The 14,864-nt window shown below is 40.4% G+C and overlaps 1 long non-coding RNA gene across 3 annotated transcripts in view; it reads left to right on the top strand.

Moving 5' to 3' along the window:
- LOC105497453 (uncharacterized) overlaps positions 1–14,864 on the top strand; it is a 69,231-nt gene that overhangs the window by 29,179 nt on the left and 25,188 nt on the right. For 2 of the 3 annotated variants that reach the window (XR_011625440.1, XR_011625442.1), the window contains exons 2-4: positions 6,821–7,017; positions 13,627–13,708; positions 13,854–13,986. This is a non-coding gene — a long non-coding RNA (uncharacterized lncRNA). The remainder of the gene's footprint in view (positions 1–6,820; positions 7,018–13,626; positions 13,709–13,853; positions 13,987–14,864) is intronic. The other variant, XR_011625441.1, reaches the window with a different exon arrangement.

Below are 14,864 nucleotides of genomic sequence, written 5' to 3'. Positions count from 1 at the left end.
TTCTGTTTCTGTCGTTTTGCCATTTCTAGAATGTCATATGAATGAATCATATCGTATGTGGCCTTTTCAGACTGGCTTCTTTTATTTAGCAATACACATTTAATACTCATCCATGTTACTGCATAGATTAATAGCTTATTCCTCTTTATCAGTGAATAATATTCTATTAGTTTGTTTATCTTTCACCTATTGAAATGGTATCTTGGTTGCTTCCAATTTTTGGTGATTATAGATAAAGCTGCTATGAATATTCACGTATGGGATTTTTGTGTCAACATAAGTTTTTAAATCAGTTGGGTAAATACCTGTCATTGTTAGATCACATGGTAAGACTATGTTTAGCTTTGGAAGAAGCTGCCAAACTGTCTTCCAAAGTAGCTATATAATTTTGCATTCCCACCAATAATGAATTCTATTATTGTTCTATTGCTCTACATCCTTGCTAACAACTGCTCAGATTTTTTTCTATTTTATTTCAGGCATTCTAATGGGTGTGTAGTGGTATTTTGTTACTGTTTTAACTTGCATTTCTACTGTGATAAATGAAGTTGAGCATCTTTTCATATGCTTGCTTGTCACCTGTATATCTTCTTTGGTAAGGTATCTGTTCAGATCTTTTCTCCACTTTTTTGTCTTTACGTTTTTATTTTGAAATAATTTCAAACTTACAGAAAAGTTGCAAGATTAGTATAGATAACTATTACACACCTTAACTCATTTTCTTAATACTTACATACTTAAATATTACCATATTTACCATAATTCCTTCATTTTGTCTCTCTCTCTTCCCACACGCACACATATATGTGTATCAGTAAAGATATCTGCATCTAGGTAGACATCTATCTAATCTATCTAAAATTATTTGAGAGTAAATTGCAGATATGCCCAAATATCCCTTATTATTTTCATGCAGAGTTCCTAAAAATAACTATACACTCTCATATGAAAACTCAATTATATGCATGACAATCAATAAATTAGATTATGTGGCAGTATCAAGTCAGTAATAGAATTGCCACAATCTCTTCGTAGATCTCATAAGTCTTAACTATTTCTTTAGCCTTCATTAGCTTTTCTCTTCCCTTGTGTTTTACAACCTTGGAATTTTTGAAGAATATAGATCAGATATTTTGTCAAATGCTCCTTAGTTTGAGTTCGTTTGATATTTTCTTATTATTTAATTGACGGCACTTACATTTGGCAGAAATGCCCCAGATGCAATGCTGTATTCGTCTCCAATAATCTTATCAGGAGGTATGGATGTTGGTTTATTCACTTACTGTTGATAAATTTGATCACTTGATTGGTGCCTGTATTTCTCCATCATATTTTTGCTTTTTCTGTTGTTTTTCCTTCCTTCCTGATGGTTCACATTTTCTTCCTTTATTATTTTGTTTATGTTTCAAGATTTCCCTTAGACATGCTTTTACAGATCTGCTGGTGACAAATTCTTTTAGGTTTTTTTTGGTCTGGAAATGTCTTTACTTTTCCTGTATTCCTGAAAGATAATTTTGGCAAATATAAAATTTGGAGATGACATGTCTTTTCTTTAAGCACTGAAAAATATTGTGGCACTTTTTCCTAGCTTCCCTGCTTCCAATAAGAAGCCCACTGTCGCTCAGTCTCTTTTCCCCCAATAGATAAGGTATCATTTCTCTCACACTGCTTCCAATATATGCGCATTGTCTTTCATTTGCAGAAGCTTGTGTCCTCATGTGAATTTCTTTGGTTTTCTCTTGTTTGAGAATCACTCATCTTTTTGAATCTGTTAGCTTGTGTCAAATCTGGAAAATTTTCAGCCATATTTAGTGTGAGGTAGGGTCAAAATTCATTCTTTTGCATATGGCTATCTCTTGTTTCAGCACAATTTTTTGAACAGATAATCCTATCTCCCTTGGATGGTCTTGGCACCCTTATCAGTTGACCATAACTGTGTGGGCTTATGTCTGGACTCTCACTTCTCTTCCACTGATTTTCATGTCTATCTTCGTACCAGCGCAACACTGTCTTAATTGACATTGCTTTTGTAGCACATGTTTAAAATGGAAAGTGTGAGTCTTCCTACTTTGTCTTTCTTTTCCAACATAGTTTTGGATATTCTAGGTCCCTTGTAATTCCACATGAATTTTGGAATCATCATGTCATTTATATACAGCACTCAGCTGGAATTCTAATAGGAATTATATTCAATGTATGGATCAATTTAAGGAGTATCGTCATAGTAATAATGTTATGTAATTCATGAATATGAGATATTTTTCCAATCAGATCTTCTTCAACATTGTTTTGCAGATGTATTTCACTTATTTTGTTTAATTTATTCTTAAATATTCTTTTAAATGCCATTGTAAGTGCAATTGCTTTCTTAATTTCATTTTTAGATTGTTCATTAAAGGAGTATAGAAATACAACTGATATTTGCATATTAATCTTATATTTTTCAACCTTTCTGAACTTGTTTTTTAGTTCTACAGTTTTTTAGTAGATGTCTCAGGATTTTCTATGTACAAGATTATGTCATTTGCAAATAAATAGTTTTACTTCTTCCTTTCTAATCTACATGTTCTTTCTTTCTTTTTTATCTTTCTTTCTTCTTTTAGTTTTTTTTTTTTTTTTTTTTTTTTCTTGCTGAACTGCTGTGGCTAGAACCTCTAGTACAATGTTGAATAGAGGTGGTGAGAACATACATGCTTGTCTCTTTCCTAATGTTAGAGGAAAATATCCAATCTTTCATCATTGAGCATGATATTAACTTGGAGATTTTCATAGACTTTCTTTATCAGGTTGAGGAAGTCCCATCGATTCCTAGTTTGTGCAGTATTTTTATATCATGAAAGGCTGTCAGATTTTGTAAAATGATTTTTCTGTGTCAATTGAGGTTCTTTTTTTGTTTTTTATTCTTTTGATATAATGTATTACATTAATTGATTTGTGGGTGTTAAATCAATCTTGAATTCCTAAGATAAATCCAATTTGGTCATGGTATATAACTCTTTTTATATATTGTTCTATTCACTTTTTGCTACTTTGTTGTTGAGAATTTTGTGTCCATATTCAGAAGAAATGTTGGTCTATAGTTTTCATATTTCTCAGAATGTGGTCTCATTTGGATACAGAACATTTGCACATGTAATTAGTTAAGATGATGTCATACTTGATTAGAATGGGTCCTAGTCCAGTGACTGGTGTCCTCACAGGAGAAAATAGACACAGACAGACAGATACACAGAGATCATTCCATGTGATGACAGAGGCACAGACTAGAGTGATAATTCCTCAAGCCAAAGAACTCCAAAGAACTACAAGCACCAGGAACTAGAAAAAGGCAGAACGGAATCTTTCCAGCGATGCCAGAGACAGCATGGTCCTGCTGAGAGCTTCTTATTTTCTCAATGGAAGCATGGTAGGAAGGACAAAGGAGACATGGGGTTTGGTGGCATCTCTAGGTCATCTGCCACTGCATTGCCTGTCTAGTCACACATTCTCTGCAGTTTCTTAAGAGCACACTCTCCCCACCCCATCCACTGCTCCTCTGGCTAATTTCTACTTACCTGTGTCATTGCCTTAAGGATGCTTTCCCTTGCTTCAAGTTTAATTAGTTTCTGCTAACTGATCCCTTTTCCAATAAGCTTTATTACTTTTTTCTTCAAATCTTCTGCAATCCTTCCTAACTATATCCTTTACTCAATGGTCCCTAAGATCAAGGGCAATTTCTCTATTTTCTTTATCATTATATAGTGCCTGGCACAGTGCCTGACTCAAAGTAGGTACTAGACAAACATTTTGAACAATGGTTGAGGAAATGGATCCTAATTTCTCTACTCATTAGTTGGCCAATTTATTAATTGTGTTATTCTGAGCATACTTCTTTAAGCCTGGGATTCTTCTATCATAAAATGTGAATCGTATTTCTAATTATGTATAAAATCACCAGGCAGAGAATAATAAATACCCAACAAATGCTGGTTTATTGGGATGTTAGCTTAATGTAATACTCATGAAGTTGTACTCCAGTAATCACAAAAATCTATGTGTATGAATATGTATTTTAAGTTTTTTTGTTTGTTTTTGTTTTTGTTTTTTTGCTGGGACCTGGATGTAAATAGATTCTCCTTGAGTGTATGAAAGTAGAGGAAAGCATCCTTCGCTAGGCATGTTACATGGAACTTTCCAACAATGTCCACATTTGAGAAGTCTTCCAAGTAGGCAGTGAGCGTCACTTACTGGACTGCATACTAGCCACACTGGCACCTTCAAAGCAAGCTTTTCTAAGCATGTTGTTCACCTTCCTTCACACCAAGCTTCCAAAGATCTTTTGGGGTAGTCATGACACTATATTGCAATTTATACTTTAAAGTAACCTAAACCAGGAGTATTAACTCTACTGATGCCAGTATATTCCTGCACTCCAAAAGTCATGCGCAGTTGAAGGTTTCCCCTCAGAATCATTGGAATATAGTCATAGGATTAACTGTAACTGGATGCCAAGATTAAGCTTTGGAAAAGTTGAAGTAAAGAAGTTCAGAAGTGGGGAGGAGCTGTAAGAAAGGCTGTCTTAACATGTTTCACGTCAACTTCATTGAAAGGTCTTTATATCTGGCCCACAATTTCATTCAAAAACATTACAACAAACCTGCATTGATAGCTTTTTATGTGCCAGCATGGAGCCTTGTGCTGATATAGAGTAGAAGATCGGATGAAGATTGGCTTGAAGTTGTGTTCTAGGTCATTCAACTTCCCACGATGGCTTGTCCCAGGATAATTTCTAGGAAAGGCAAAAAGCAAATGCATTAAATCACACCTAACCCGCTACCCCACTTACAAATCCCCTAAAATTTAAATCCCTAGAGGTTGTGTAAACCTGTATCGAGAAAGACCACTTAGATCCAAAGTATAATCTGAGACAAAATAGCCTATCCAGAGTGTTGGAAACCTCTTGGGGGAGAGTAGAGCCCTGATGTGCTGAGGTCCCACCTTGACTCCTGGTCCTTTCTTCTAGGACCTACCTGCCCTTCAGGGCCAATCTCCAGTTCCATAGCCTCAGTCCAAACATCCCTAGAAACGTGCACTGTGGTCTCTCTCATCCCTGAATTCCTGCAGTATTTGGCAATGTGTATTGCTGTAGATGTAGCATCTGCAACATGTTAGCTTCATTGGACTGTGACCCCACTGGCATCATAAGAGGGCTGAGAGGGGTCCTGTTGTGTGAGATGTTGAAAAATGACTGACTGAATGAATAAATGATAACCAGGGCCAGGATTGTTTCTATATATTTATTTCACATCACCTGGCACAGAGTCATACTTGGAATACATTGCCGATCGTGAAGGTGATCACCGATCGTGAAGGTGATCACTGATGCTATCTTGATCCATGCTCTAGAGAGATCATTTTACAAGGATTTGCAAGAAAGAAAGTTTCCTTCTCAAGAAACATAATGGAGTAAACCTATTTTCTTTGAGAAGAAACTGTTCTGCTGTTTTACTGTCAGATTCTTTTTTACTTTCTTTCAGAATGTGATTTATCTGATATAGGGCTAAAAGAAATGAATTCTACCCATAGAATTAAAAACAAAAAAACTCTTTGGAAGACCAACAAAGAACTTATGAGGACTGAGTATGGACCACTTCCTGCTTGGACTTGATGAACCTGAGGCTTGAGGAGCACTCTAATTCTCTCTGTGTCTGTTTTGCACCTTCATTTAATCAGAACCATGGCATTATCTGGGTCCTCAGCATGCTGCTTCTTTTCCCTTTAGGGATCCAAATGGTTACCATCAATAATGTAAATCAGGAAAGAAAAGGCCAGGTGCAGTGGCTCATGCCTGCAATATCAGCATTTAGGGAGGCAGAAGCGGGAGGACAGTTTGAGCCCAGGAGTTCAAGGTCTGCCTGGGCAACACAGCAAGACCCTGTTCTCCAACAACAACAACAACAACAACCAAAAGGCTGGGCGTGGTGGCTCATGCCTGTAATGGCAGCACTTCAGGAGGCCAAGGTGGGTGGATCACCTGAGGTCGGGAGTCCGAGACCAGCCTGACCAACATGGAGAAACCCCGTCTCTACTAAAAATACAAAATTAGCCAGGCATGGTGGCACATGCCTGTAATCCCAGCTACTCAGGAGGCTGAGGCAGGAGAATCGCTTGGACCCAGGAGGCGTAGGTTGCGGTGAGCCAAGACTGCACCATTGCACTCCAGTCTGGGCAACAGGAGTGAAACACCATCTCAAAAAAAGGAAAAAAAGAGAAAAGAAAAACAAATACATAAATGAGGGAAGAACTGATTCTCCTGTTGTTTTAGCTTTCAACCTTAGATGAAATTACAAACCAAATATAGCAAAGCACACAACTTTCTATATTAAATGCCTCAGTTGGTTTTCAGAAATCTCACTGTGGACTTGAGATATCATGACTGCAATTTTTCCAGACATTTAAAAATGCAAATTGCATATTATGTCAAAATATTTTTAACATGGCTTTATTTCTTATTGTTTAGGATTAAATTTAGAGCTACTTCTTCTTCCATCTTGGAGAATTCTGATAGTTAAAGAAATCAACTAAAAATTAGTCCTCATAAGTAGATTAAAACAATGAAAGCCAGGCGACTGATTGAATGGTTAAGTCTGTGCTGGACATGACGATGAATTTAACCCTCTTGCCAGCCTAGGAGAGCACACAGATGCAGGAAGAAGATTGAAAACCTACGTTTCAATTTTCTCTTCTTCCTCACCCCTTCTCTAATTTGCCTGACCTGTTTCCTTTCAAAACCTTGCCGTTATCAGTACCTTGTCCATTTTCACTCTGTTTCTCTTTGTAGACTAATTCCTTGCTGCTTCCTCATGGGAGATAAACTCATGCTCATGTAAGAAGAACATCTGTCTTGGGCTAGGAGGAGCAAAGGAAGATGCCTTTGTGGTTATTTCAAGAGCTAGGAAATAAGGCAACTGTATTAAATTGTCAAGGGAGAACAGCAGACCAACAAGGATGAAGAAGCTTGAAAAATCTTCATTGCAGGTAAGCAAATACTTTCTCCTTTTAGTCAAATAGCATGGAACCCCACCAAGTGTGGGCAGAGGGGTGCAGGTGCTTGCCAATGCAAATGCAACAGATTAAGAAAAACTTTCCAAGGCCCTAAGGAATGAAAAAAGTTGATCTGAAATGCTGTTGTCAATGATCTTTTTTTTCCTCATAAAATCATGAATAAAGACAAATGTACCAATTAGATTAAATTAGCCCAGCAGCAGGGACTTCTATATTTCACTTGCGCTTAGCAGCTGGTTTGCTGTTCAGCATCTGTCAAGAATAGTTACCACCAATTCCGAGAGGCACCTCTAATTCACTGTCTATTTTCACATAGGATCAAGAGGTTAGGTAACATAGCTAATTGGAGTGAAATAAAAACATATGTAAAATACCAAGCAGTGAATGTGATTCTACTTCGGTTCAAATGTAGTTTCTCTTGCTCATAGGATAAAAATAGTGCCTAGTAAAGCTCTCTCACTTGAGCTTAAGAGGGCTCATCCTTTGGCAGGCCTTGGTGTTTGTATTACCTTTTCCATTTTAAAAACATCCTGGTTGGATTTAGCACATCTTAACAAAAGTGCATAATCTTGAACATTTTCCCTTCTGCCTCAAAAAAACCTAAATGGGAGGAAATTTGGCAGTGTCAGTGCCAGGAAATGGAACTCAGGAGCGTAGGGAGCCGCCACAGTTTAGTCTCACTAGAAAACCTACCAGAAACCTCATCATGGCCTGAAATGAGATTTAAGGCCCGAGCTCAGAAAGTCTCCAGATACTGAAGCCCATTTCAGAATGTCATTTGCTTCTTTCTCCACTCACCGGCAGATGAGGCCAATCTCACAACTGCTTCTACGGAAGAGCAAGGGGCAGACAGGGTGTGTGGGGTGAGGGAGAGTGGCAGGGAGACTGGCCCAGCAGGCAGCTAACTTAGACTCCTGGGCTGAGACAGGTGCCTTTCTCATCAGAGTGATCCCTCCCAGAGGGATTAGGACCGATATTTACAAGAACTCGATGCAAAGAAAAGATGGAACATGTCATCCATATCATTTACCAACACTGGCATGCTTGACAAAAGAAAGCATTGGAAATAAGGGACAACTTTATTTCGGAGTAAAATCCATTATGCTACTTTTCAAAGCTTCTTATAGAACCCAGATTTCTAAGTTTACAGATGAGAAGACTTTTTATCTGGACAGGAAGAGGAAAATGCACCATGACATGAAACAAGTTTCTGGGAAAAAGTTGCCCATTGATCAGAGTCCTCTCTGAGAAGAGATGACTAATGAGGGGCCCTAGAAGGTGTCAGCCATGGGACAAGGCAATGACCTCTCTTCAGCCTGCCTCTGCTTCACCACCAGTATGTGCCCATTGGCGCCCCTCCGCCAGCCTCGGGCCTCTGAACACCCCTGTGGCCTTCAGATTGGTCTTTCCTTCTAAACATCTCCAGTTGCCTCGAAGGAAACAAGTTTTTAAAAGCTTAGGCCTGTCCTTTAATCTCCTCTTGCAGGCTTTAAAACCCAGTACTAGAATTCAGTAAAAACCATTCTTTCTCTCTGATTTTGGAACAAAATGATTGAATGTTCTGAATACTGGAAGAAAGGAAACTCCTTCTAACTTCCCCTGAGGAGCCTGTAGATCTTATGGTTTTTCTTTAACACAAAATTCTAACGTGTCCTTGAAAGATGCTTAAAGAAGTTCTATATATGTACAGCCAAATTAGGCAGTACATCATAAACAGATGACCAGAATCTTCTGTAATTCATTTCCCAACATATCTTTACATGAAGAAGATATTTACTGGTTTGTGTGCTATTATGTGTAATTAACTCAGAAACTGTCACACTCGGAGTCTTTTCTGTCCAATGTATGAGAAAAATCCTGCCCTTAACGTTTCCTAAGACCATGCCTAGCACAGTGAAGACGGGTGATGGTCAGGTTTCCTCCAGACCCACCTGCAGGGGTCAGGGCTCACTGCAGGATGCAGGACTCACTCCAGGGCCATTAGTCAGGAAATGATGTAGTACACAGAGGTAGATATGCACACAGCTGGTGGAAGAGCTAAAAGCAGGAGGGGACATGCTGGCCTCCAGAAAATGCCCTGAGTACACAGGTCCCACCCACAGGGAAGTTCCTACCCCTGAGGCTATGAAATGTGGCCTCTAAATCTCTCCTACGATGACAAACCATCACAAAGCTATGTCCCCCACTGGCTGCCTCTTTCACTCAGGGAGCAAGAGAAGGGTCCCCGGGAGCAAGCTGCTGCCCAAAGCCTCCTGTTCCCATGACGTTGCTTGTGCACAGAATCGACTAACGAAGACAGGAGTCCAGGAGTCCAGCCTCCATGCATCCTCTCTTCCAAATCTTGAGCAAATTGTCATGAATTGGTTTAATAGAGTTGCTGCCTCAGCACCCATTTTTAGGCTTGACATAAGTTGTTTGAAACGGTCCTATCTGTCCCTTTTGACCTAGCTCAGCCTTCCCTGCCCTGTGTGGTTGTCTGCAATATCGTCTGCTGGCTTCTTGTTCCACTGACCCAAAACCCAACACACCTGCAGCTGCTGACCACCATAACAGCAGAATCATTTAAGGAGGCTTCCTGCTTTGTGCGTTTTTTTTAAAAACTAGCCAACCCAAAACTCCATGGAAAAGCCTGAGGAAATGCCCATGGACCTTAACGAAGGCCTAGTCCCAGCTCCCGCCTCTCTTCCTCTCACTGGTTGAGCTCCCTCCCCCTCCAGACTTCCTGTCACCACCCCCAGCCTCTCTGGGACTGGGAGTAATACATTTCTTCTGCTCCCTGCATTTTGGTTTTACTTCCTCATTGTGTTTTACCTGACCGACTCACATGAACTTAACTTTCCCCTGTCAGTCCCGTCCTAGAAAGTGGTTCTATCTTGGTTTATGGCCCTCTCAGGAGAGAGACCCCCCCAGACCACATTAAAAAGAAACCATAACGCACGTTAATTTAATTGGCAGGGACTAATCAGCATCCTAGATCCTAGCTGCAAGAGACTCCAGGAAACAAGAGTGTTTAATTATCCAGCTTCTCCAAGTGGAAGGTAGTGATACAAACTGGTTCACAGCATCTAGTTCTTTTTCTGTTTGGGGAATGAAGAAGCTGAAAGGCCTGATGAGTGTGAGAGACTCTCAAGCAAACCTTGCAGCTGAGATGGGCAGGGAGCTGGTCCAAGTGAGTCCAGAACAGCAAAACTAAAGGAAAGTCCTTAGGACCCTTGACCCAGCACTCCAATGAGGACTAGGCTTGGCCTCAGTGAAGCCCTGGGTCACGAGGGTATAGTGATGACCATCACCGCAATCCTACCAGACTTCAAATTGTCACCCTGATGGGTCCCTGTGCTGGACTGGGGCCCTATCCCACTCAGTGCCTTAGCACATGTGGAACAGACAGGTTGTAGATGACAGATGATAGATGGTAAGTACTGCCTGGGGTTTAGTTGCTGTTCTGTAGTCACAAAGACTGACTGAATAAGAAGTAACCCAACTGCCTTGGATGTGCTTTCTCAGGACCTCCTGAGATTATGTAACTTGGGCCACGGCCATTCCTATTGGCTTAGAATAAACCTCTGGAACATGTTTTGGCAGAATTTGGACATTTCTGTCATCACTGTTTTAAACAACACTGTAAATAGGAATAAAAACTAAATAAAATGGGCAAAGAGGATCTGTGTTAGAGGCTGGACCAGGCAGGGGTGATCTGGAGGGAAAATTACCGTGTGAGAAGAGCAGCAGCCTCTGCCATTTGGAACCAGAACACCTGGGTCCCTTTCTCTGTGGGTCCAAAATAAGCCATTTAACCTCCCACCCTGTGCCCTGTTCACTCAGATGCAAAATGAGAAGACAGGGATTGCTAAGATTATTTCTATGATAGAATGCTAAGAATTTTTTCACATGTCTTTAATGTTTTCTTCCCTTTATTTATGTAAATTCTATGTGCTGATGAAAAATACTATGTGCTGAGAAAAAAACATGGAAAGAGACACAGGAAACTTTTGGAGGAGATGGATATGCTTATTACCTTGGCTGTGGTGATGGTATTCGGGTGTCTGCAAATGTCCAAACTCATCAAATTGCATACATTAAATATGCACAGTTTTTTTGCATATCAAATTCACCTCTATAAAGCTGTTAAAAGTATTTTTGCCTCTCCATTTAGATAGCACCTAGACAACTGACAAGGCTTCATGCCTCATCCTTTGTTGTTATAGGCATTGGAAAAGAATTAATATACAATTCTAAATAACACATTAATTTTAGAACCTCTTCTCCCTACCTTTTGAGAATAGAAAAATAGCTCCCGGCAGTGTGAGCTATGTGAGGTATGTAAAATTTATCAGGCTCAGGGAAACCTGAGTGTGGGACTTCAATCACGCTCCTCCTGCCTTGGAGACAACTGCTTAAAGTCATTTTGTTTTTGACTGTCTGCCTCACGTAGTATCTTCATGTTCCTCGAATTTGTGATACAAAGAACAGTGTACAGCCAATCAATAGCTTATATTATTTTAATGCAAATTCTTGGTAAACAACTCAGGAACTGCCTCTTCTTTTCCTTTAAAAATCAACTAGTAACTACTCCTAATCAGAGTGGAGATTCAGGGCAACTTGAATCTGTGCTCCCAGGTTGCAATCATCAAGCTTGGTCCAAATAAACTCTCTACTTATATTAATTTCACCTCTGCTTCTTCCTTTTAGGTCAACACTTCTCATCTTAAGTAACATGGTTTCACAATATTAGCTCTAGCTCTGGCACTTTGTCAACAGAAATTTTCAATCATTTCGTTACATTTGGTTGAATCAGTGCTGTACCAGCACAGTTTTACGAATCCTTTTCATTTGATTTGATGAAAGCTGTAATTCTTCAAAAAGAATAGAAACTTAAATCCTCTTGTGAGTTGTTAAAGAAAGTACTCATTTCAAAGATCTTGGCAAAAGCAACATTTTTTTTTTTCACTCTATGAGATCTAAAGTGTGGATACTTGTTCTATATTTAAGTGAAAAGAATATGACTTTTATTTTTGCAAAACAAGATTCTATGGAAGTCAGACCTTTTCAGACTTTAACATCAGCCCTCTATCTTAATAATGTGGTTTATAAGTGATAAACTATTGTGCTTCATCTAGGAAAGATTTTGTCAAACACAGGGGGAGTATATGCATGTTTTATGGAAGAGGATGCCATAGACAAATATAATGCTATCGAATGGAAGACGATGGCATTTTTAAAATGTGAGGTCCAGAAGAAAGAAGAAACTGAGGCAAATTAATACAAGTAGAGAGTTTATTTAGGCCCTATTTGGGGACTGCAACCCGGGAGACAGATTCAAGTTGCCCTGAATGTATACTCTGATTAGCAACAATTGTAAGTGAGTTTTTAAAACGAAGAACGAACGGGCAGTTCTTACACTGGTTCATTAAAATAACATAAGCTACTGATTGGTATACATTATTCTTTGTATCACAAATTCCAGGAACATTAAGATAATAGGTGAGGGTCACTTTGTGCAAATTGTGATAACATTTTGGGTAATTTATCAGCTCGCCTGGGAACTACAGGGCAGGATAAAAAGAGCAAAATGCCTTTAAACAATTGCCCTGGGGAATGGGGGCTCTTTGACTGCAGCTTCATGCTCATGTCTCTCTGAGCCTGATAAATTTTGCAGACTTCACATAGCTCAGACTGCCCAGAGCTACTTTTCTTTCTCAAATGGTTACATGTGCTGGGGCTCAGAAAGCAATATCCCAAACGCTGAGGCTTTGCCATGCTAAGAGGCCTTAAGAGCTGCCTCAGAACCAAAGTCCCTCTAACCTTAGTAAACAACTCAGGAACTGCTTCTTCTCTTCCTTTAAACATCAACTTGGGGCCAGGTGTTGTGGCTCCCACCTGTAATCCCAGCACTCTGGGAGACTGAGGTGGGCAGATCATGAGGTCAAGAGATCAAGATCATCCTGGACAACATGGTGAAACACCATCTCTACTAAAAATACAAAAATTAACCAGGCGTGGTGACACACACCTGTAGTCCCAGCTACTCGGGAGGCTGAGGCAGGAGAATTGCTTGAAACCAGGAGGCGGAGGTTGCAGTGAGCCAAGATTGCGCCATTGCACTCCAGCCTGGCAACAGAACAAGACTCTGTCTCAAAAAAAAAAAAACCAAAAAAACTCCTCATCACAGTGGAGATTCAGGGCAACTTGAATCTATGCTCCCGGGTTGCAATCCTCAAGCTCAGCCCAAATAAACTCTCTACTTATATTAATTTCACCTCTGCTTCTTCCTTTTAGGTAAACACTTCTCATCTTAGCTAACATGGTTTCATAATATTAGCTAACAGAGTCCCTCCCTGTGCCCATGCCCACACCCACAAGCACAGGGAGGGACTCTGGGATTTTGTTATCTGACCAAGAAAGCTTCTTTCCAGGGGAAACCTGGTTGCCTTCAGTTCTCTGGCTGAAATCTCATTATCTGTCTCAGAAAAGAAGACTGGGGAATGAAGCCACACCTGGGAGGACTTTTCACAAGACAATGCCTGCCTCTCAGATGCTTTCAAATTCCAAAGACAAATTTTACAAATTAATTTCTATCTCCAGGGTCCATTCATTCTCTCTAATGATTTGCTGCCCCTCAAAAGAATGCCTGCACTCCCGATAGCCCCTTTTGCCATGAAAAAAGGTATATATGCTTCTCTTCCCCCACTGGGGTGTTGGGTAATCGTTCTCTTTCGGTTCTCCCATGCTATGTATATTAAAATGACATTTTGGATGCTTTTTCTCCTATTAATCTGCCTTTTGTGGATTGATTTTCACTGAACCTTCAGAGGGTGAGGAGGAAGCTTTTCCTGGACTTCTACACAGGCTGGAAATAAATAACCTCCACTTAAGACACCCCTGGCAGGGGCTTTCCAAACCACTTCTAGCCCTGGAGAGAAAGATAAGGATGTGCCCAAACAAGTAAGTGATGGTAAGAAATTAGTGAGTGTGGCAGATGCTGAGGAAAGGCCTGCAGCCTATTGCTCCTGCTCTTTGGGATTTCAAGTCTCAGCTGTGGTCATTGTGGTCCTTATAAAAGACATGGGTTGCCGGTGCTAAGGGAATGGCCAAACAAAATTACCCAAGGATATCGTAAGCAGCGGCGAATCCGTACAGGTCTTCAGCAACCTCAGTTCTGTCCTCACCAGAAGAAAGAATTTGACTGAGGGGCATAAGCCGAAGTGAGAGACTGAGGTAAGTTTTATAGCAGGAATGAACGTTTGTTAAAAATCTTCAGAATAGGAACAAAAGGAAGTGTACACTTGGAAACAGGCCAAATGGGCAACACGAGTGTCAAGCGTGTGGTTTGACCTTGACCTGGGGTCTCATATGTCGGCATGCTTCTGGGGTTCTGTCACTCCCCCCGCCCCCCGATTCTTCCCTTGGGGTGGACTCTCGCATGTGCAGTGGCCTGCCAGCACTTGGCAGTGGGCGCAGGTGCAGTGTGTTACTGGCATTTTGTATATGCTCACTTGAGGCATTTTCCCATTGCCAGTCGAATGCTCCTAGAGGAAGGTCATAGACCACGTAGACTCTGGCATTTGCTCAAGCCTACTCCCCCAGATCCTGATATCCTATCTGGACGTCGATCACCAGTTTCAGGTGTTTTCTCTATTGAGAGATGGCCGTTCCCTGGCACCAGCTGCAACCAATTATTATTTTGGAGAAACAGCTTAATAATTGCCTGCCCATCACCTGATGGTCGCCTGACATTCCTGGTGGGATGGGGGCCTCTTCTGCCCTGCTCATGCCTGTCTGGCTACCCGTTGTAACAACATTACATCTAAGTGTCATCCAAA

The sequence above is a fragment of the Macaca nemestrina genome, chromosome 7 (genome assembly GCF_043159975.1).
Source record: "Macaca nemestrina isolate mMacNem1 chromosome 7, mMacNem.hap1, whole genome shotgun sequence".
Taxonomy (NCBI): Eukaryota; Metazoa; Chordata; class Mammalia; order Primates; family Cercopithecidae; genus Macaca; species Macaca nemestrina.
The sequence above is the reverse complement of the archived record's forward strand: the minus strand, read 5'-3'. Positions and strand labels throughout refer to the sequence as shown.